Raw genomic sequence first — 24,756 nt, 5'->3', positions numbered from 1 at the left:
CGTTGCCGATCTGAAAGTAACCTTTGACTGGGTCATGGCTGTTGATGTGGATGACTGACACGGTGCCCTGTTGCGAGGAGAGTGCTTCTTCCAGCATTAGGGCTGCTGCTGATGTTGACACTTCGATGAAGTCGAGGGAGCTCTTTGCTTGCTGTGTCAGCTCCTTGGGTTCCCAGGGGTGCTTTCCTTTCAGGAGGTCGTACAGAGGGTCCATGATCTCGGGAGGAATCAGGACGATGTTGCGAAGCCACTGCAGCGATCCCACCAGGCGTTGCACGTCGTGGAGCGTCTCGATGTCTCGGTTGATCTTCATCTCGGGGGGTGTCACGTAGGAGCTTGTGATGCCTACTCCCAGGAAGGTCACGCAGGGTCCTCTCTTGATCTTTGCGCTCGCGATCTCGAAGCCGTTGGCTTGAAGGGTTTCCGTGACTGTGGACACCAGGTGATCCACTTGGCTTGTCGATGGTGCTGCGACCAGGATGTCGTCCATGTACTGGATGATGGTTGCGGTGGGGTATGAGTGTCGGACTGGCGTCAGTGCTTTGTCCACGGTGATTTGGCATATGGTGGGACTGTCGACCAGGCCTTGCGGAAGTACTCTCCATTGGAAGCGAAGGTTGGGCCTCTCGCCGTTCCGAAATGCCACGGAAAAGGCGAATCGTTCTCTGTCCTCAGGGTGCAGGGGTATTGAAAAGAAGCAGTCCTTGATGGCCAGTACTGCACACGGCTGCCCTGTGGGGACGGCTGAGTTCGTGGGAAGCAGTGTCTGGACTGGACCCATGGGTCGAATCGTCTTGTTCACTTCTCTCAGGTCGTGGACGAGACGATAGCCTTGTCCGGACCTTTTGGGGACTACGAATACCGGGGTGTTCCATGGGCTGGTGGAGGGTTCTATGTGACCCTTTTCCAGTTCTCGATCGACCAGTTCCAGCAAGGCTGCCTGTCGGAGGAAGGAGACCCAGACACCAATTAGTTCATCCAAGTCCAATTTATTGATCGAATACGGCGGGTTAAATATGGTTCTTAATAAGCTTCATACATATTGCAAAAGTTGAGCTCAGGATTGGTTAGTTACATATCAGCAACTACACCTACTTCTACATTCTTGTGCTTATTCTTCTGTTACATTCTGCAGATATTCAGGACTAATCTCACCTCCCTTTCCTCATGTTGCAGCAAGGCCATCCGGCATTCTTGCCTGTCAGCAGTCACTGAATCGGAGACTGCTGACCTCCCTTTCAAGCTTAACCAGCGGCATTAAATCAGTATGGCCTTTCTCAATTAACCAACTCTTAATAAAATCCTCCACATTTCCCCCGCTTTCTTCTTGAGCAAGGAGATTAGTTTGCCAGGTTTTTGCTATCATACGGCTAACCATGTTTTGAATACAAGTAAAAATACAAGGCAAAATAAGCAAAAACATTAAGATCACACCCAGTAAGCCGATAGCATATGTCACAATGTTCCTTAGCCATGGTCCAAGCCCTAAGCCTTTAAGCCATTCGTCAATTCCTAAACCTTCTTCTTCTTTGAGATTGTGAAGTCCCTGTTGTAGTTCTTTTATCTTAGTATGAATGGATACCGAATGATCAGACAAATTCATACAACACATTCCCTCAAATTCTTCACATCCATGCCCTTGTGCTAAGAGCAAAAAATCTACAGCAGCTCTATTTTGTAAAACAGCATGGTTAACACTTTGCACATCTGCAGTCATCATGTCCAGAATTTGGGATGTCTGGTTCAGCTCATTTCTTGTCCAGCACCCTAATTGTTTTGCTAAATTCATAGCCTTATTGGCAGATCCTCCTGGTAAGATAGTTGAAACTACTACTTGTCTGAATGTACCCCAAAACTTTGGATCTCCAATCTGGCTGCAGTCCAAGTCATGTATACTACACCTTTTCCTGTTTGATGTTTGACTGAGCTGCATTAGCAAGGATACATTAGGGTGAAACAAGGACAATTTTCCCAAATAACAGGGTCCACCCTGTGGCTTAGCTGGTACACCATTCCACGCCCTGTCTCCACAAATTAGAAATATTCCTGTAGGTAATTTCATTGGTGCCGTAATGTTTGTGCCGTTACATTGACTGTAATGCTGTGGAGAGAATTCACTCAAATTCAGGGATGAATCCAAGGTGGCCCATGTGTCTTTAGGTTGATTTAAATTCTGGACATCCAAGGGTTTGAAACTAAACCATCCGCCAGCTGTGGTGTTAGACATACTGGCATTTGCACTTCCAAAAAGATCTAATTCTTCAGGAGGAGAACGCAAGGAAGTGTTAAGTGATTGGATTAGTAAACATTGGCGATAGCCATCACTCTGACCTGCAGTATATCCTTGCTGTGCTGGCAATGTGATGTTAGACATGTTACGCATGCATAAGGTTCGATTATTTATTAAACTGCAAAATTCTCCAGGAGACCACACTGGAAGTCCTACCAAGCATGTTCGAAATGGATTAGTAACCCCTCCAAGACTAAGACAAAGTGATGATTGATTAGTTTGATTAGCAAGTGTTACCCATAGATTTTCTCTTGGCTGACTGAAGTCTGTTATTCCTGCTGCTTTAACTGCTACAGCGTTAAGCAGTATAATAAAAACAAACTTCATTTTTCTTTCCTTTTTGCCTGTTTTTTCTTCCCATGCTGTCTTTTACTTGACTTGTTAGGCTGATTAAAATGGACCTGAGTCAGTCTTTGAATACACTGATCTAACCCCAAATCAGCATCCTTGCTCACAGGTATAGCATATGGCAAGTTTAAAGGCAAATCAGCTTTACAGCGAGCTGCTATAATGCGTGAGGCACTAGTAACTTCAAGCTCTCTAAGTGCTTGCTGCAACTTCCATCTAATATATGCTATAACCACTTGTTCTGCACTCTCAAAAAGCTCCAATCCTGCCCTTCCTGGCAGACCAGTATTTTGTTCAAGAGCTCTAACCCAGACAAAATCTTGAATCCACTTCCCGAAACAAGGTCCACACCATAAATTTGCTATTGTCTTTTGTGAGTACCAATAAATCTTATTACAACCTGCACAAAGCAAAGCTATCCATGCATAGCACTTATCAGCATCCCTTTTGCAAACATAACAAGGAAGTGAATGTAAGTAGGGACCAGTATAAAAATCTGTCTCTTCGACCCAATGCAACCAATTTAATGGTGGTGATTGCAAAGCCTCTTCACCTTTCTTACTATATAAGGCTAATAGTTCAAGCTCTTTCTTTAGCGCAAGGCGTATTTTATTTCGTAATCGTTGTTCCTGCTCGTTATCTTCTTCAATAACTGTATCCTCCCGAGGGTCCCACAAATGTAAAATTGTCCTAATCATAGAAAACTAATTAGCCTTATTTAGAAGAGGTTGCTCCCTTTCTAGCCTTCTTTTTCTTATCAGTTTTCAGTTTTGCTGCTCCTAATTTCACTGGTCCCGTCACTTTCAAACTTAATTTTTGTAATTTTTCAATGCAATGATCTAATGCTCTTTCAGGATTCCCCCTGAAGGGCCCTACAATAGAACGTTGTGTTAAAGATACTAATTTTCTACACCTTACAGAGATTATACGTGATTTACTTTGAACCTTAATTCTACTTACAACACATTGTACTTCCCAACGATAATAAGCAAGAATTTTTTGTTCAGGAGACTCATAAAGATTTAAAGCGACATACGCATTTAGTCCCGTTTGTCTCCTTAATTCATCTTGCCAGTTTTTACCCCACGTGTGCTCGTGCTCGCAAGTATGACACCATAAATCCCGTAATAATGATTGTTCTATCCAAAAAGTATTATCACAGCCCCCACAACGTAGAGCTATCCAGGCAGCACAATGTGGATCATAACAGTCAAGGCAATGTTCCTTTGCTGGATTTGTTAAACGAAAAGTTGATAATGAGTCAGTAAAACCAATCAACTCCTGGGCCGTCCGATAGTGACATGTCAGTGCTCTGTCCAACACTTTCGAGTGTCCCTTCAGCTGTAGCAGCAGCGGTTGTAGGACTAGAGGCAGTTTCTCCCTCAGTCGCTCCCTGTCCTCCTCTGTGAGGCGATCCACTAGAGGCTGCATCAAAAACAGGTTTAGTCCACTTAGCAGGCACCCACAAAGGTCCTGTAGGTGAAGAAACACAAAGATACCCCCGACCCCAATATAATACTTTCGCAGGTTTTTCCCATAATCCTGTACTCGGGTTCTTATACCTAACCCAGACCTCTGTCTCCTCAGTATTTTTCTGACCTGACCTTGGATGATGTTTAATCGCAGGAGGGGTATCATCTTCTCCAAAAATACATAAATGATTGATCACATACAGAACCTTGGCCAAACATGATTGTGGGTCTGTTAAGTCTTGATGCTTCTCAATATACCGTTTAAGGGTACCGTTTGCTCTTTCCACTATTGCCTGTCCAGTAGAAGAGTGTGGAATACCTGTCACATGCTTAATGGACCACCGATTTAAGAATTTCTGGACCCTAGCACACACATAAGCTCGACCATTATCTGTTTTGATGCTTCTTGGAACTCCCATAACAGCAAAGCAACTTAACAGGTGCCTAATAACATGTGTAGCTTTTTGTCCTGCCTGAGCCGTAGCCCATATGTAGTGACTATATGTATCTACAGTGACATGCACGTACTTAACTTTACCAAATCTAGGTACCTGTGTAACATCCATTTGCCATTTTTCATTTATTTCCAAACCTCGAGGATTAACTCCCACGCCTAAACCTATTCCTTCATTATGATAACTACATATTGGACATGCTCTAACAATGGCTTTAGCTTCTGATAAACTCAGTTCAAAATGTTTTGCAAGCCCTCTTGCATTTTGATGATATCTGCTATGTGCTTCTCTGGCCAATACATGCTTGTCAATAGGACAAGAGTTATCAATGGGTAAAGTAACCAATTTGTCTGCACGTTCATTCCCTTCTCCTAAACCTTCAGACCATTTATGGCTCCTAATATGAATCACAGAATACGCTGCACTTCTTTCTCGTAAAGCTTTCCTTAATTGTATCAATAGTTCATACAATCGTTTATTATTCACTTCCTTAATTGCTGCTTCCTCTATTCGTCTGGCTACTCCGGCAACATACATAGAGTCTGTGACCACATTTAAAGGCTCCTGTAAATTAGACACTGCCCATACTACTGCCAACAATTCCAAAGTTTGTAAACTATCTGCAGGATCTGCTGTAAGAAGTTGATGCTTCCATTGTCCTTTTTCTTGCCAGGTGACAGCAGCACGCCTTGATTTCTTTCCCGCATCTGTAAAAGCTGTAATAGCTCCTTCTATAGGGCGTTCTTCCCTCAATGGTCGAGTAATCCAGTTCCATTCTGTCATCCATTGCAAAACTTTAGGCACTAATTTGCTGGTTTCTACTTTAGCAGGTGATGCTAATAATGCTTCCTGCAAGTTCTTTGAATTAATCAAGTACCAGTCTAAAGTCTCTTTCTCCATAGGCAATCTAATGGTAGCAGGTTCTCGACCATCCACTTCAATAATTCTGAGACGCCCTTTTTTGACTAACACAGCCAATTGTTCAATTTTTAAGAATATTGTTCTCTTATGTTGTAGTGATGGTGACAACCATTCCAGAACTCGTATCTCCCCCGTTTTCTCCTGTTGTTGAGAGAGAGCACCAAGCAAATGGCAAGGACTATTCCAAATAGTAAGGTCAATAGGGCAGTCGAGTTGTCGACGAGACACATATCCCTGTTGTACACAATTACTAATTTGTTGCAAGGCAAGATAGTGCTCCTTTGTCAGGTGTACAGGAGTAGTAGGATCAATACCCTTTAACAAAGGCCGCAGGGTTTCTAATAAATGATTTGGTATTCCCACAATAGGTTTTAACCACTGTAAATCTCCCAGCAACTTCTGTGCATCATGCAAAGTTTTAATGTCCAATTGTAATTCCAATTTTTGAGGTATTACTTTTTGATCTGTTAAAGTCCATCCCAGATATTTCCACGGTGTGGTGGTCTGAATTTTCTCAGCAGCAATAACAAGCGAATATGCTGAAAGAGTATCTCTAATACTGTCAATCTGCAGAGAGGAGAATGGTTGTTGCTGGGCAAACAAAATGTCGTCCATGTAATGATATATTATAGTTGCTGGCCACTTACGACGTAGTGGCTGTAATGCAGCATCAACATAAAGCTGACACAACATCGGGGAATTACGCATGCCTTGCGGAAGAGTCGTCCATTCAAATCTTTTATCTGGCTCTCCACGATTTATTGCCGGTAAAGTAAAAGCAAATCTCTTCATATCATCAGGATGCAGCCCAATAGTGAAAAAACAATCCTTTAGATCAATAATTAAAAGTGGCCAGTGTTCTGGGATCATAGCTGGATTTGGAAGACCAGGCTGTAAGGCCCCCATTGATTCCATCTGTTCATTTACAGCCCGTAAATCATGTATCAAATGATATTTCCCTGATTTCTTCTTGATAACAAAAATAGGTGTATTCCAAGGGCTCGTAGAAAGTCGTAAGTGTCCCTGTGAATATTGTTCCTTTACCAATTCATGGGCATGCATAAGACTCTCCCCTTTTAATGGCCATTGCTTAACCATCACCGGTGTATCCGTTTTCCAGGTGAGTGGAATGGGGAAAGTCCAAGCAATGGCAATTACCCCAAAGGGTGATGATTAGTTAACACCACTCCCAATTGTGTTAAAATATCCCTTCCAATTAAACAAGAAACTGTAGGTGGTAATTGAACAACTGAAAACACAGCAGATACTTGTTGATCATCAATACACACTAACAAAAGTGGTGATCTACTTGCTAATGTAAATCCTCCTACTCCGGTGAGCATATTTGATGATGGGAACAGAGGCCAATGTTGTGGCCATGCTTCTGGAGAGATAGTGCTGGTATCTGCTCCTGTATCCAATAATCCATAAAGGGTTATGCTTTGATGTCCATGGGTAATTTCCACCTTTTGTTTTGGTCTATTTTGTAAATCCACAGTTAAAAGTGTAACACCAGTAGAGCCAAAACCCTTTTCATCCCGCGTTTGTCCAGTAAATGATGGTATACCAGATGTCATTTGACATAGTGGTATTAATTGTGCAATGCGTTGTCCTTTTGTTATTTTAATAGGAGGATAAAGGGTGTAAACCATAATTTGTATTTCCCCTGTATAATCCGCATCGATAACACCAGGCAATACAAATAATCCCAGCATAGTTATTGAAGAACGTCCTAATAACAATGCTCCACATTTTTGTTCATTCAAAATGAGAGGACCCTTTACTCCAGTTGGTATCCTCTCAGGCCGATTCGTCATTAATGTGACGTCTACTGCTGCTGATAAGTCCAAGCCGAGGCTGCCTTCTGTGGCTGGTTGCAGACAGGGGGTGGCAGCGATGTTGCGTCGGTAGCTGGTGTTTCCGATGTCACGGCGGCTACTTGTGTCTGGGCGCGGCTCGCCTGCTGCGCGCTCCTGAAATAGTTTCCCGACCGGCGCCTACAAGCTGTAGAGTTGTGGGAACTGGATCGGCAGTTGTGACACCATATCCCGGTTGCTTGACATGTTCGTCGCGTGTGTCCCTCACTGCCGCATCTGTAGCACTTGAGGAATGGTCTCGAGCTCTGCGTGACCGCCAGTGAGCCATTTCAGAGAGGAGCAAGAGCAGCTAACACCTGACTTTGAGTAGACTCTGCTTGCTTTTGTAATCCTAACCCTAGCTCCTTTATTGCATCTACTATAAATGCCTGTGAAGCTGTTGGCATTAATGCCATTCGCTCTAATGCTTCCTCAATGGTCCAATTTGCCCCCAAAGTAGCTAACACTCTTTGTGTTGCTGGATTGCTATTTTGAAGAGCACACTGCTTCAATAGCGCCCCCTTCATGTAGTCTGCGACACCAGCCCGATCTATAGCAGTAGCTGCCCTGTCTATAAAATTCCCAAATGATTCTTCTCTACCTTGTTTAATGCCCATATAAGCCGGTAACCCTCCTGGTTCTTTAACCATATCTATTGCAGCACGCACTAACCGCATAGACTCTCTAAGCTTATCTGCTCCCGATATCATCTGTGCCTCTGTACGCAAAAATGCCCCTAAGCCCATAAGCTCAGCTACTGTCACTCCATGTAATGGATCTCCTTGAGCTCGCTGTACAGCAACTGACTCATTTACCAAAGCGTGCCAATGTGCATTAAACAGTAACTGCTGATGCTGAGTAAATATCAACCGAACTATTCCTCTTAAATCATTTGGGCATAAAATCTGAGTATTAAAAAGATAATCTAACATTTGCCTAACAGGTTCACTTTTTACTCCAAACTGACTAACTGTAGAACGTAACTGAGCTAGCAGCTTCCAGTCTAAGGGCTCATAGGCTGCTATATTATGCGTAAGGTTCCCCTGTGCATCATATTGTGGTGTATATGTAACCGGACATGCAAGACTAGAGACTACTTCCATCGCCTCGCCATCCCCCATTTGCATTACTTCTTTTGCCACAGCAGCCCAAGCTTCCCTTCTCTGCTTAGCCATCTCCCCCCATAGGTCACTGTGTGCCCCCGGGATAGGATCTGACTCTTTAAGGGTGCTATGCTGCTGGCATTTCGGTACCGAGACCGAGGTTTCCGGCGGGGGATTCAGCCCCCCCGCCGGAGCTGACTCATACTGGGGAAGCGGCGGAGGCAAAGCCGGTGAAACCGGAGCTGGCTCGCGCGGGGGAAGCGGCCCCCCCCCTACCGAAGTCGAGGGTGAAACCGGAGCCGGCTCACGCGGGGGAAGCGGCCCCCCCCCCACCGAAGCCGAGGGTGAAGCCGGAGCTGGCTCGCGCGGGGGAAGCGCCCCCCCCCCCCCCCACCGAAGCCGACTCTCGCGGGGGAAGTGGCGGAGGCAAAGCTGGAGACGGAGGTGAAGCTGGCTTGCTCCCACCCCCACCATCCAACCTGCCTGAAGCTGGCGGCGGAGGCGAGCTCTTACCTCCACCATCCAGCCTGCCCTCCTCCCCCAACAGTAAAGGTGCAGACGGTTCCACACTATTTATAGGAAAATCCTGCACACCACTCTGCTGGGGACTCTTAGGCATAAGTATCTGAGTTACAGAAGGTGCCAGGGGATCATCCTCACGACCATACCCTATATTCTTCTTATAAGCTTCTGTTGCCCTTTCTGCTGCCTTTCTCTCAGAAACCTGCTGAAGCAACGTATTATACACCACCCGCCATAACTTGCCAAATTTCTTTGCTGACTTATCATCATCTAACACTGCATCCCACAGGATATCCCCAAACTTTTTCCACTCTGCTATCTCATGAACTGTATGTGGGTTAGCAAAAATCCCTTTAGAATGACCATAAGCTAATAACCCTGGTAACTCCTTTTTTAAATCTACCCCTTTTACTCCTCGCTTTTCTAAATATGAGGAGAATAGGTCGTATGTCGCTTGCCTATCCATACCTATATATCAGCGCGCGCTGTTGCAGCTCTTCCAGGCTCCTGCGACATGTAGAGACTTGAGATACCATTGTAATCCTCAAGGGTGCTATTAAAATCCGGCACCGTCCCGGCTGCAAGGACTCTCACCCAACTTCCTCGACCGTGGCGAATTTATAATCCAAAAGAGCAAACGTTCAGAATGCTGCCTTTGCCCGCATTCTCCACCATTTGTCGGAGGAAGGAGACCCAGACACCAATTGGTTCATCCAAGTCCGATTTATTGATCGAATACGGCGGGTTAAATATGGTTCTTAATAAGCTTCATACATATTGCAAAAGTTGAGCTCAGGATTGGTTAGTTACATATCAGCAACTACACCTACTTCTACATTCTTATGCTTATTCTTCTGTTACATTCTGCAGATATTCAGGACTAATCTCACCTCCCTTTCCTCATGTTGCAGCAAGGCCATCCGGCATTCTTGCCTGTCAGCAGTCACTGAATCGGAGACTGCTGACCTCCCTTTCAAGCTTAACCAGCGGCATTAAGTCAGTATGGCCTTTCTCAGCTAACCAACTCTTAATAAAATCCTCCACAGAACTCAGGTAAACCAGTTTTGTGCCTCTCTGTCTCTTGGAATAGACTTAACACTGAATGATAGGAAACATTCAGGTATGGGTGAAGGGAAAAATAAGAATATTGATGCCTGCAAAAAGAGACTTGGAAGTGGCAGAGACATTATAAACAGGGTTTTAATACGATGTGAATTACAAGCACTTGATACAGAGGGGATGATATATTGATTTTCCTCATTCTGAACTATGCCTGTCACTAAGATCAATGGAAGTCACAAACCTATATCAAGGAAATTATAATATGTGGAATTATTTATAGAATGGCTGCTCCAGGTACACATCAATTGCAGCATCATAATGGCCCGACTTATGACTGAGGACAAAGCCATCTATTACATATTGTAAATGAGAAAGTGTGCATTGCCATCATTGCTTCATTTTCCACATTTTTCATAAGTGAAAGGAAGAACTAATAGAAGCATTCTTGTACAGCCTTTTTTTATAAAGAAGCAACAAACATTGTAGAGTTTATCACTAAACGACAACAATTCCACTTACAAACTAAGTCATTAAAAGAACAGCTACAGGCAGTATTTTCCAAAACAGAGTTATGCAATGTACACCAAGGCAAATACGCTGAAACTTTGGGAATCACTTCTGGATTGCTCAAAATTCTGGGCACCCTGAAGAAGCTGAAAAGCAGCAGCACACAGGAGGGCAGCATCTCCAAGCTGCTGGTGGCAAGGAAGCATGAACCTGTAAACGCATGCTTCCCTTTTCCACTGCAAAAGCTCTGCCACCACTGGCAGACAAAGAAAAAGTCTAATGGCTACACAGGCAGGCACCTTTATAATTTTCATATCTCAAAATTATGGCATTTCCAATAAAGTCTGCTTTTGAATCACCATTTACTTCTACAGTTCACTTAGTTTCACAGCAGTCTCTACCTCCCACTGTTAACTCTTAAAAGAAGCCTTTCAAAGGTCAACCCAAACTGTTAGGATTCTAGATGGTAAAACTGAATTTTTCATGTCTACTTGTTCTTCTGAAAGGCTTAAAAGCAATTTGTGGCAATCAGCACAAAGGGATTTGATTGACAAACTTTAACAAAGTGATCTAGAGAAGATTCATTGGGAAAAAAACTGCTAAAATTGCAAATTAAATGGCAAATAGTTTTTCTCTGTCTGCCCTTGAAGGAAAATAGGTTCTCTTCTTAGACGTGAAAATTTTGAATTCGGGAGGGAAAAAGAGGAATTTGGCTGGGTTTTTTTTGTATTTTATTTTTAAACCTCTAGTATTGTGTTAGACTGATAGCAACCAGCATAGTTAGAAGATTTATTTCTTTACTATCCTGATGGTGCAAATTATTTTGTATGCTACTGCCACTACTGCAAAGCCTTTGCTTTAGTCCTCAGACAATCCTATTACCCAAGTCAAAGTAACTCATTTTTCACCTACTTTAAGTCAGTTCTGAAATTCATATACAGGGCAAGAGCAGGATAAAGCTTTTGTCTGTTTGAAAGTACAGCATAACTGATAGATTTTACATTTTTGTAATGGTGCTTCAACCTCATATACCCATTTGCTTGTTTAATTTTTAAGTATTATTCTGATTTTTTTGCCTTTACAACATTCTTCTGTGACTTCAAATTACTGTTGCCTGCAAATATAACTAATGTGTTAATCTTCTCAACTTTCAAATCACTCACATGACATAAACCCACTCAAAACCATTTATATTTTGATCTACAAAAACCTACTACATTTTTTTACTAACAAGTTCAGGTTTTTTAAAATTATATTTATGTCTGTGAAAATTTTCCAATCTCCTACTCTACTCAAAGCTATTCTAACATTATGGCGATTTTATGTAATTAAATTATTTTCCTGTCTGGTAACTTACTGTAGTTTACATACTTTTGTATTTATTGGAGACATACCAGAAAAAAAAAAAAAGCATTTGAAATGCCAACAAACAAAATTTAACACAGAAAACTCAGAATTCATTAATGATAAAATATGTAGTTATGAAAGACTGCACAAAACTCATTCACTCACTGAATCACTACAGAGACTGAGGGATTTATGCAAGGTGCAATACATCCAAAACAATACAGCTCAGTTCAACACACCACATCTCACTGCATTAGTAGCACTTGTAAACTAAACCTACAGCTAAGCCATCTCAGCTCATTTACTCTTTATAAAATTACCTTTTCTCTTCAGAGCAGCTATCTTTGCCAAAGGACAAAGGGTTTATGTGGGCAAACCTACAGTATTAATCTACACATTAAGCACCTATTCTGGCAATAATAAATATGAAGGTCCAGAATTACCCATTACAGACCGTAAACATGCTTGTTTACTTATTAGGATCTTTATAAAGCCACCATACAAACAATTTGTGTTTAAGAAAAGTCCAAGATATGATTCAGTTACTTCTTTGCAGGCTGACCAAAATATTTTCTATTAGTTTTGCAGTGACCTTTGTTATATGTTATTCTAGTGTCGGGGATACACATTTTAAAACTCCTCTTGACAATGTGATTAGAACTGTTACTATATGATTAAAACTATATGATTAAGCTCATTAAAACCAATGATGAAAGTTTCTTTAGATAATCTAGCATGTGGATTAATTTTATGATTGACATTTGTTTGCTCAAGAAGGTTTTTTTATTCATCAAAGACTCAGGTAATGAAAAATCTTTACATCTTTTAATTACACATTCCTGATAATATCAGCCTCAATTTCTGCATAGTTGCAATTTAGAATAAAACATGTTTTAATTCACTTCTTCTAAAGCGCAGTAAAGATTTCATCAGGTATTAGTGGCAAACACCACCAGTCCAAACCTACTTGGATGTTTCTTTTCAATAACGTGACTAGTAAGAATTGCCATGCGTAACAAATTTTTCTTTTGCTTTCTCAGTGTTTGTGTAGATGTCGAACAAAAAATTTAATGACTGCGCAAATGGTTTTTAAAATACCCTCAAAATTGAAAGATAACTTTTTTTAAAAGCAACTGCTGCTCAGACTACTGCTCATATTCTACACTCGGTGAGCTGACCCTTGCAAGATTTCACATATCTGTCTCACAAACTGTTAATGACAGATAAAACACACCGCTGCAAAGAGCCTGCCCTGAGGTGACCCAGCAGCAGTCAGGCTGCTGCTCAGGCAGGCCTGGGCTCTGCTGGGCACTCAGAACCAGCCTCAGACCCTGTGCAGGCAGGCCTGGGCTCTGCTGGGCACTCAGAACCAGCCTCAGACCCTGTGCAGGCAGGCCTGGGCTCTGCTGGGCACTCAGAACCAGCCTCAGACCCTGTGCAGGCAGGCCTGGGCTCTGCTGGGCACTCAGAACCAGCCTGGGCTCTGCTGGGCACTCAGAACCAGCCTCAGACCCTGTGCAGGCAGGCCTGGGCTCTGCTGGGCACTCAGAACCAGCCTCAGATCCTGTGCAGGCAGGCCTGGGCTCTGCTGGGCACTCAGAACCAGCCTGGGCTCTGCTGGGCACTCAGAACCAGCCTCAGACCCTGTGCAGGCAGGCCTGGGCTCTGCTGGGCACTCAGAACCAGCCTCAGACCCTGTGTGCCCGTGGCCCTGGGCACTCAGAACCAGCCTGGGCTCTGCTGGGCACTCAGCACCAGCCTGGGCTCTGCTGGGCACTCAGAACCAGCCTCAGACCCTGTGTGCCCGTGGCCCTGGGCTCTGCTGGGCACTCAGCACCAGCCTGGGCTCTGCTGGGCACTCAGAACCAGCCTCAGACCCTGTGCAGGCAGGCCTGGGCTCTGCTGGGCCCTCAGAACCAGCCTCAGACCCTGTGTGCCCGTGGCCCTGGGCTCTGCTGGGCACTCAGAACCAGCCTGGGCTCTGCTGGGCACTCAAAACCAGCCTGGGCTCTGCTGGGCACTCAGAACCAGCCTCAGACCCTGTGTGCCCGTGGCCCTGGGCTCTGCTGGGCACTCAGAACCAGCCTCAGGCTCTGCTGGGCACTCAGAACCAGCCTCAGACCCTGTGTGCCCGTGGCCCTGGGCTCTGCTGGGCACTCAGAACCTGCCTCAGGCTCTGCTGGGCCCTCAGAACCAGCCTCAGGCCCTGTTCGCTGGCAGCCCTGGCCTGGCTCAGAGTTCCATGGAGCCCCACGTACCTCCTCATGCAATCCAGCGCCCGGATGAAGAAGTCTTTGTGCAGCTGGTGCCTGTCCCTCAGGATGGAGCACTGCTCCAGCGTCACTGACATGGATGTCCTGTCTTTGGCACTCTTGCAGCAGGTGAAGCGCACTCCGTTCAGCTTGCGGCAAATCTGAAACACGGGCAGGCCCCACGGGTCAGCCCTTCCTTCCTACCAGGCTGCGCAGCCCTACAGCTCTGCAAGCCCAGCGAGGGCTTCCAGACAGCTACAGCACTTCTCAAGAAGAAAACACCTTCTGGAAGTTAGTACCAGTACACTGAATTCCTGAATTTGACATGGGACTTTCATAACTATAAAAGAAACAGTTCCTTCACCGTTTCCTCACTGAATGCAGCAGCTGCCCTGTTCAATGAAAGCTAAATTGTCTGAATATCTGATGAATGAAGATATGGTGAGTCTTAACTCACAAACATGAATGTAGCAGACTAACTTCTTGTGAAGGTATGGAGTCAGACACATCTAACTTACATAGTTTTTATTTTCAACAGGTGAACTGTTCAATGTATGGCTCACAATTAATAAAGTTTAACAAATTGCTGCCATGGATTGTCTACTTTCACTTATACTTTGAAAAAGTTATAACACATAAAGGAAACATGACATTTTGGAGGATGATTCTTCCTCTTAGGAATCAATCTGTGGTTCTATCATTCCATTAGTTTATACTATGGTTTCAAATGATATTTTACTAGAAAAAGAAAAATTGAAGGAGAGCTTCTGTGCCCAAATCTACCATTTCCCAGATATAACCTGTCCTGAGAAAAGGTAATACTTTGCTTACACCTATCCCTGGGGAATCACAGCTGTAATGGTACAAAACCTCAAAATGTTTGTGAGAATGTAGCAAGGCAATAAACTACAGCAGGAATCACAAAAAGAAACTTCCCGCATTGGCTATCATGGGAGAGCTCGCAGGATGAACTGGAACATGAACTGAAACATGACCAGTGTCAGTCCAGCAAATAAGTGTTTCTTCATCTAATGCTAATTGCATTCTTAGAAATTCTATTAAACAATAAATACTATTAAATTCTATAAAAATCAAAAAATACTTAGAGCCTTTAAGTTCTTTGTGATACCATGGTGAGGACAATCTCAAAAGTTTAATTTAGGGAACCAATTAAGGGAATCTTACTTAGAATCCAAAGAGGTACAGGATAGTGAAGGAGAACCTATGAGTGTTTCTTCCATCATATAATTGAAAATTTTAAAAGTTAAATCTGTTTAAAAATTTGAACAGTTGCACTGGGATTTAAAACAAGTACTATATGATAATCTGCTTAAATAATTATGTGAAAGAATTGTTTCATTGAAGAGATTAATTCTCTTTGCACTAGTATCTTTGGAAGCCCCCGATTCATTGGGGCTATTCGATGTGAATGAGTCCTAAAAAAATTTTAAAATATTAAAAAATCATTTATAAAATAAAGTAAAAAAATCCCAGGTAATTATTCTGGATGAGTGATGGGCTCATATGTGGAATCTTGTACTTCCACTGCAATAAAAAAGTGATATTGCACAGCTACTGCACTGACAAAGTTTTCTTCTTACATCTTTTTCAATAAATAAATGGAATATAGAATAACAGTGTGTAGATCACTAGGACCAGAAATACACATTTCAGAAAGTTAAAGTAAGGGAACCAAGCAATCATGTCCCACATCATACCTCAAGGACACTAAAAAATTATTTTGAGTAATTTTATATTATCAAAGAATGGATATCAAACAAATCACTCAAATTCTAGCAGGTTCTACCAGTTTAAAAAGTGAGAAAAAGAAATTGTCTGCAAAAAACTATTACAGCACATCTGCCTCCTTTAACCAGTGAGTTTTCCAGTCATTTCCTTAAAATCCATTGCAGTTACAAAGTCAGCAAGCTTATGAAAATGAGTTTATGGTTAGTTCATCAATTTCTTTGAAACAAGAGAGCTCACCGTTGCAGCCAGCCACATGATTTCTACATTCTTTCTCTTTTTGGCCTGGATATTTTGATGAAGACTTTCTAGCAATCCCTTTAAATCATTTTGTTCTTGAAAATGTGGTAAACCTGGGAAAAAAGGACGAAAAAAGTTGCTCATTTTGATAAGGTTGGTGATATGATTGTCCCGACTAAAGAATGCTCATGGTAAAGAACAGGTCTATTATTTACAGCCTTGTTTTGGAACACAGGATAGAAATTACCAGCTAAATATTTAAGGAATAAGCAAACCTTATGTCTTTTGAGTATTGCCTTGTCCTCCCTAAGATCTTCACGTGGAAATTTGAAGTATCTTCAACCTTTATCTTATAAATGGATGGTGAAAAACAAAACCAAATCTCTGCTGTAGTTCTGTTCATCAGCTATTACAGACATTCAAAAGAAATCAGAAAAATAAAAAAAAAAACTGAGTGTATTACAACCTGCTTTGATGGGATGATTATTTTTTAAAATTAAAGTAAAAAATTAGGGTTTTGTTTTCAAATTGAAACATCTAGTTTTTGTTTTAAAATATGCCTTAGATTTTTCTATAATGTAAGACAAGGGTTAAACAGCACTTAGTATCCCCTCTAAAAAGTAACAAAGTATATTTCTCCTGAAATTAAGTGGGGCTTTATTTTGAAGTAGAAAATAATTTCAAGTTTGCTTAAAATCCAAAAATTTACCTGCTTGTTCTGGGTATGGAATTTAAGTTGAAGTTTAATTTATCCTACATCTCCAGCAAAAATTCAAGAGTAGGCAATTTAATTTCCCCCTCTGTTTCATATGTATATAGAGGAGGCATTTTTCTAATGTTGCATTTATCCTTGCTAGTTCTGAAAATCAATAAAAACATGCAGAATCTGTTTTTTGAAATTATTTCTTCTCATGGTGGCAAAGTAAAAAGAATTTAAATCATAGTTATCACCAAATAAAGGGGCCAGAATCAAGTGGAACAAAGTGAAACTAAATTGATCAATGGATTTCTTCAAGCAGAGAAAGTAAATTATCCATCCAGTGAGGGGAAAAAACCCCACAACCCAAGCCCCAAACCCAAGCCCAAAAACTTATACTCAATTGGAAGAAAAAAAATGAGGGAAGTATTAATGAAGGTCAATATCCATTCTCCTAACGTGATCCAAGTTGGAATGATCCCTCTCATCAACAGGCTTTTACCTTTTACATCTAATAAATTCTGTAGTTTCCCTTATCCATGATTCGTAGTAAGAAGTACTTTAAATCTATTCAAAAAGAACTAAGTTGCTCCAGTCATACTGTGCTGTCTAAAAAAACTCACAAACAAACAAGAAAAAAAGAAAAAGGGAGGAAAACATACATCCAGAATCTGTTTTGCAATAATTTTAATGTGGATTGTTTTACCTCTGTATCACAAGCTCTGATTGTACATTAGATAATGTAGAGCACATAAAACCACATCACACTCTGCTAGACTATTACACTTATGGGTGCATCTGTTTCTTTAAAACAGAGAGCACAAAATGGCAAAGATGCTTTGAGATGATGCAAATGTATCACTAAACATTCTATTGCTCCCAGTAGCTTTCCTTTGGGTCACAGCAGAAAACGTGACATCTCAGAGGGATGACTTCAGCACAGGTACAGCAAGAGTCTCCTAATTCACAGTACTGCCAAAGGGGTTGCACCTTGACTGGAAATGATCAATGGCCTAAACTCCTTGGGTCCCCCACAGTACCAAACCACCAAATCAGGCTGATAAGGGGGAGAAGCCTGGAAATACCAAACAGCCTTTTTGTTTTCAGGTACTTACGTACTACTAAACAACTATCTTACGTTTTTGGACCCTTACTGTCTTAGTATTTCTATAAAAGCAGTACCATTTTGAGCTATATTTGGTCAGCATTTTTGGTAGGAACCTTGCTGGAAACATGCTCTTATTTTCAGTTTCTGCTAAAAGAATTTAAGAAGTTAACAAATGGGTAAATGACGAAGTGTATGTTCATCCTAAAGACAGAAAGTCAGTGGATGCTTAGTTACAAGCAAGACTATTATTGCCAAGGAGAAATACAGACACAAGAGGAAAACTAACAGCGAAGGTGGCAATACCTTTCAGGGAGTGGGAAATTGAATTCTTTGAAAGGGAATATATGAATGAGGCAGCAGGCCAGGGAGGCTGCCAAGGGTGGATCCAACAGCCTGGCAAATAGGGCTGCAAATGCTCAAATTCTGTTGGGCTTTTTGAGCACTGTTTGGAACTGACAGCTTTGGGAACACAGTCCTGCATTGATTTTGTAGCACAGATTTGGCATTATAGGAAATTATCTGGATAGGTGGGACAAAACCATCAAAAAGCCATCAATATTGAATGCCTCTCACGTGGCCCCAGCACCAGGGTTGCTGCCAGCCTTGTATGGAGGTTTGTCTTCCAGACGAGGGGGAACAGGAGTGGGATTAAGTCCTGCCACAAATGAACAAGTTTGAGAGCTTCCCTTTTTTCCCAGGGGGCTGGTTTAAAAGGCACATTTCTCCAAGGCAAAAGACTGACTCTGTATACTGGCAGGGAGCTACTGGGAAGGGCAGTGGAACCAAAAGATGCTTTATGTTCCACAAAAAATTGTATAAAGAAGAGACTGAGTTCTTAAAGGTAAAGAAAAAAAGCAAGAAAGTTATAATAACCAGAAAATACACGATGAACTAGACACAATTAGTTCTCAAAAGCCTTCACAGTCTGAAAGAAGTCCAGGAACTGTGTGGCTCACTAATAATCCTTCAGGAAGGCAGTACAAGTTTAAATTGTGTTAATGAAAAGTAGCCAATACTGTCTGCATGCAAATTTTTGCTTTTATAAAATAAAATCCATTTATGAGGTAGCAGATCTACCTTAGTCCTAACCTGCATGAGGTTAGTTTTTCGAGGATGTTTTCTTAGCAAGATTCCCCTCAATTAATCACCCAACTTATTGTATGAGTTTCTCTGTAGACATCCTGGAAATAAATACTAGGTCTGTGGGGGGATGGATGGGCATCCTGCCCATCATTTAGGAAGTGCTTTTGTTTCTGTCAAAATGATTAACAAATTAAAATCATCCTGATATAAGAGATAAACATGTATACATACGCATGTGATGTATTAAAGTTTTACATAGCATTTAAACATCAGGCAGTTAAATCTCCCACATTTGGGACTATAGTTTGGGCATTAAAACTAACAGGATTCGATTGATGCAGATGTTTTCTTCAGTCCTTGCTTCTGGCAATCAGAGTAACAGCATAGTAATGCTTATGTTTATAATACAGAAGTTCTATAGAAGTGGAATACAGGGCCTATTCCAATGAAACCTTGTCGTTCATATAATGATGATGTGGCTCATTGCTTGTATTTGATCTGCAGATTTCTCCATGGTTCACCAAACCTCAACATATTTTCAGAATAAGAACAGAGGGTATGACTGAAGCTGATGAAATTGCCCACCAAGTATTTATGTAAAAATACAGTAGGTACAGACTGTCCTCTACATGAAATATTAACAAACTTATTATTTTAATAACTTAAAATAGCTGTTCAGTTCATCATTCCTCTGTTTCATTTTCTCTGTAGTTTCTGCTGTGGCACAAGGCCTGAAATCACTCCTGAGACCAGCAGGGTCATGTACAGGTACAAAATGTTTAAATTTATGGAACAAGTTATGGGATTCTGCTAATATTACTGTCTTATAACCTTCTACCTACTCAAAGCTTTTCAAACCGATTTGGACATTGCATTATTTTGTACTCACAATCAGGAGGCATTTTTTCTGTAAATAACTTGTAATATTCTTTGAGAAGCTCTAAGTTTTCCTGGTTAATGTTTTCCTGCAAAGTGGTATCTCCAAACCTATGAAAATACACAATAAATTATGAAAAAAACCCAAAACCCACAAACAACAACAAAAGATAAATTATCCTTCATAGTTATTTCTTTGCATAAAGAAATAACTTTGGTGCTAAATGCATTCGATTTTGTCAAACATGCAGTAGTTAAGTTCTTGTATGCTTTGGAATTAATTTTTGGAAATGAGATCATCGCTGATGCATACTTCTTCCAAAAGTTTATTAACAAAGCAATCTATTTACAAACATGCAATAAGGCACTTATTCTTTTCCCCTCACAAATCGTGAATAAATGGAAAGGCACTTTGGGGGAATTCCAATTCCAAAAATTGGGTACCACAGGCAGAGAACACCAACTCTCCATCTCTTAGTGCTGCTACTGCTTAAGCATACCAATTTCTGTAAGAGCTGGATAATATGGAAGTGACACAAGATGGAAGAGAAGCTTATCTACAAAATAACTGTAGCTATAAAAACAAATATCTTTCTCTCTGAGACCAAGATTTCTACAACAGCCACATTTCACATGCCAAGAAACTAAATCTCACGGTACTACAGGAGATATGATTGTAAAGACACGAATGTCCCCATGACAATTAGGGCCAAAGTTTTGAAATTCATCTTCAGAATAGATTTGAAAAGGGAATGGAGGAGTACAGGAAGAGAGGCATGGGCAGATAAGTGAGAAACTCAGAGAGAAGGGGACACAGATCAGAAGATACCAAATATGCTGCTAAATTGGGAACAAGGGAAGCAAATATTTCAACAGGCCACAGGGAGAAGATGTAACTACTTCCTTAGTAGCCATTGCTGCACTGTCACATGAGAACATTTCTTTTAAATCGGAAACATTCTCAAGTGTATTCTATCAAAAAACAAATTAAAAGATTTTTTTTCTAATACAGTAACATTTCCTAGAAATTTGCCACGAAAGTGTTTTTATATTCTCAGGTTCTTTATCCCACAAACCCCTCCATGTTTTTAGCCATAAATCGTGTGTGGTGTTTTCAGTCTCAAAAACAAATGTACAACTTTAGGAGTTAAGCAGCATTTTGAATTAAGACAAAAGCAGACTGTAACTGCATGCATTAAAGCTGCTTCTGCATTGAACTTATTTTCTTGGCAGATATTAGTACATATCCATATTTATAAATATGCAGTTATTTTGTTTTCTCCTATGGCTTTCTTTGCACACAATGTAAAATGACCACTGGGAACAACACTTCCTGCCACTTCACTTGCAAGCCAGGCATCTTTTCATACCAACTCCTCTACAAGCCCCCAGGTAATCAGGCTATTTCTAAATGTTGTCAAATTTTTCCTCAGACTATTCATAACTCAGTCCTTCCTGCCTATCTCACTCGTGTAAGCTCCCACCAGCCTGCTTCTTGCTTACCACATCACGTCTTACCTCTTATTTTTTGAGTGTCCTACTCAGAACTGTCATGACTGATTTTGTTGGTTTTGCACATTATGAGTTTGGCCACGTCACTCCTCTCAGCACTTTTCTCTTTATGTCATCAGAATAACCTATTTTCATTTTCAAGAAGTTTCCAAGTTCTCTAACCAGCTATCCAGCTCTTTCACAGTAAAATGCCAGATTTTACTGTCTTTAGATTCAGTCTATGTCTCCCATTTCAACTTTCTGCCTAAATTTTCTCACATACCACCACTCAACTTGGAGAAGTGTCCCATAAACATTCACAAAGCTACCTGATGACATTCTTTAGTAGACTTCTTTAAAAGACTGGGTTTACTTGGCTGTCTACAGTGAACAGGAGATAAAATCCTGTGGTGTTTAACTTCTTGCCTATTACCCAGGTTAAGGATTTTCACTGTCTCCCTCCATTACTCCAGCTACAGCTTTGCTATAAGCTTTTGGCTTAGAGCAAATGCAACCTCAAGATAAGCATTAGGTATTTTGGACGCTCTGTTAATAAAAGCAGCTAAAAGAAAAGAAGTTTTAACAAAGTAGCTGTCTGTATTGACATCTTGACTTCTACTTTGCAGTTTTAGCCCTGCACAAATGTGGTAATTTAACATGACTGACAGATACCCTTCTCTTGGAAGAGAAAATTAATACGTTGGTGAATCCATGACTATTATTATACTAATTAATTAGTTTCCAGCAATCTGTTGCAGAGGAGTACTAATTTCTCTAGCTTATCACTTGTTTGGTCTCTTCAAACCCATCTTCAAGATGTAAGAATTTTGAATTTTCAAACTTGTGTGAGAATTTCAGAGTACTGCATACAACCAAAATTCTGCATCTGAAATAGAAATCCATTTTGCACCTGTATCCAAAAGAGACATGGCACCAACTCTGTGAAACGGAGCCCTGCTTATGATCTTATCTTCATCTGGACTTTTTCACTGTTCTACATTGCTTCATAGCTTGTGTTTATTTCCTTTAATACCTTTGAAAATACACACTGAGTCAATGTGAGATTGTCTAAGAGCAAATAACAAAGAAGATTTGTTTCTAATCCTGAGAGATAGCCTGTACCAGCATGGAGTACTTGGACAGAAAATGCAACGTGACTTTTCCTTACCTCTCTGCCAGTGTTTGCTGCTCATTGATTCCAACATTAAAGAGCACTGGATACATGCGAAGCAGCTTTCCCTCTTTAATCTCTTGTGGCAGCAGCTCAAACATCTTTGCTGGGAGCTGGACCTCTATAATGTAATGTTCACTAGGAACAATGAAAACAAGAGTGAGGATGGGGTTCTTGAATGTCAGGAAAAGTTTCTTCAGCCAGAGAATGGTTGAGCAGGTTGAACTGGCTCCCCTGGGAAGTGTCACAGCACCAAGCCTCACAGAGTTCAAGAAGCATCTGAACTCTCAGGCACGGGGTGTGATTCTTGGGAAGCCCTGTGCAAGGCCAGGAGTTGCACTTGATGATGCATATGGGTCCCTTCTAACTCAAAATATTCTGTGATTCTGTAAAGAATGTTCCAAAAGCGCCTCTAATAAAAGAATGGCCTCTAATAAAAGCATGTGAGCTCCTGAACAGAATTTCACCTCCCCTGGGTGGCTGGTGTCTACCACCCACACCAGATGATCAGTGCACTGCTAGACAGTGCCACACACTTTGGATTGATTTGTTTGTGCACACAGAATGTCAGGTTTAAGCACTTTCCTAGAAAAAACAATTACAAGTAAATATGCTGACTCTTCAAGATAAGAATTTGTAGTTTGATTTTTCTGTCTTGCATTTCTACAGTCTTTCACTCTCATTTATTGAGCCATACCATATAACAACCAAAATAAAAATGGAGGGTTTCTAAAAAAATTATTAGAAAATAACTAGATTTTCACCTTTTCATCTTTTCTTTTTACGGTTCACTTCCAATGCTGTTTGATAGGAGCAGTCTTATCACAGCTCTAAGAGGAATGGCACTCCTCCACATAAACCTTGTAGATTTTATTTTTAAAATTTTTTTAATTTTAATTATTCCCAATGTATTGCCTATCATATTCCAGCCTTCCTGTTATTTATTCAATCCCTTCTCAGAAAGCCCATATGATGAGAGTGAATCATCCAGATTAATTAAGTAAATCAGTGGTGAAAGCCCCCTTCAGAGGAAACATATATTTTCTAAAAGTTCCTGCTTTTAGCTGAATTTAATTTACAGTCATCTTAAGAGCAATGATACTATTAAGGAAGTGATTTTTGCAAAATAAAACTATTTGGAGCTTCAGACTAGAATAATAATAAAGATGAAAAATCCATTCCAATCTTGTTAACCCTCAAATAGCCAAAATAAACGGAGTATTGCAGTTTATGTCCTGACATTCAGCAGTACTCACGTGAGATTCATAAAGGATAAGTGATTTTGTGCAAGGATTTCTGAGACTGCCTATGTCCTGTGTGATTTTCAGCAGCTAAAAAAGGCTTCCATTTTTAAAAGTGACTACTAAGTTTTTAATACTAAGTGGCATCGGAGTTTTTTGGTTTCCATCTTAAAAACAATCAAGGCCTAACTCTTGGAACTGCAGTTTCATTTCTCATGCTGAAATACAAATTCAGGACATTCAAAAGCAAAGTTTCTCAGTTAGAGACCACATTTGTAAACAATGGCCTTGTCACTTGTCCAGGGTTCAGTATCCATGTGTGAATAATGCACCAGCAGCTCTGCACAACACAGACGCTGCTCAGATTAATCTGTATTAGTAACTGGAACTTCAGCTTTTTATCAGGAGAGTAACCCAGAGCCTACTGGCTTTTAGAATCCCTACTAACTCACCTTCTAAAAAGTAAAACAATGCACTTTCAATAAAACAGAACTCAGCAACAAGAAAACCATTAGACGGGTTTCATGGGCTACAGATTAAAACTGCAGCTCAGTTTCCTGGGCTCCAAGAAACAAAGTTCTTACCGCCTTCCACTTATAATAGGCAAAAAATCTTCTGACTTGGCTTCAATTACTCTAAACATTACTTTCTGCAAATCTGAAATGCCCACAGCCATGTCTTCGAGCATCCCTGCTTCTTCACCTACATGAAAAGATTAAAGAGACTATTAACAGAGTTGGCAGATCAGTCACTGTATAGGTCAGGGCAAAGCAATATATTTTCCAGTCTGTGCATCTAAAAATCACAGTTCTAAATCCACATTACAGTAACCTACATAAAACCAGACTCATTTCTTGAACTGCTGACAATTCTGTGCCCTAAATGGTAACCATGAGTATTAAGCAATTCTGAAAATCAGCCTGCTCTATATAGACATAAAATAACCTCAGAAAAGCCATTTTTGTCTA

General features: G+C 41.0%; 2 long non-coding RNA genes across 2 annotated transcripts; both read right to left on the bottom strand.

Annotated features, from left to right (window-relative positions):
- Positions 1-14,240: 14,240 nt before the first annotated feature.
- On the bottom strand, positions 14,241-19,954 carry LOC128939594 (uncharacterized). Its single transcript, XR_008483235.1, has 3 exons — positions 19,899-19,954; positions 16,122-16,234; positions 14,241-14,296 (listed from the first exon to the last, which is right to left on the bottom strand). It is a non-coding gene; the product is annotated as an uncharacterized LOC128939594 (long non-coding RNA).
- On the bottom strand, positions 19,950-24,465 carry LOC128939595 (uncharacterized). Its single transcript, XR_008483236.1, has 3 exons — positions 24,373-24,465; positions 22,545-22,685; positions 19,950-19,996 (listed from the first exon to the last, which is right to left on the bottom strand). It is a non-coding gene; the product is annotated as an uncharacterized LOC128939595 (long non-coding RNA).
- Positions 24,466-24,756: the final 291 nt, after the last annotated feature.

This window comes from Melozone crissalis, unplaced genomic scaffold (assembly GCF_028551555.1).
Source record: "Melozone crissalis strain CALT ecotype California unplaced genomic scaffold, PUWL_Pcris_2 ptg000028l_1, whole genome shotgun sequence".
Taxonomy (NCBI): Eukaryota; Metazoa; Chordata; class Aves; order Passeriformes; family Passerellidae; genus Melozone; species Melozone crissalis.
The sequence above is the reverse complement of the archived record's forward strand: the minus strand, read 5'-3'. Positions and strand labels throughout refer to the sequence as shown.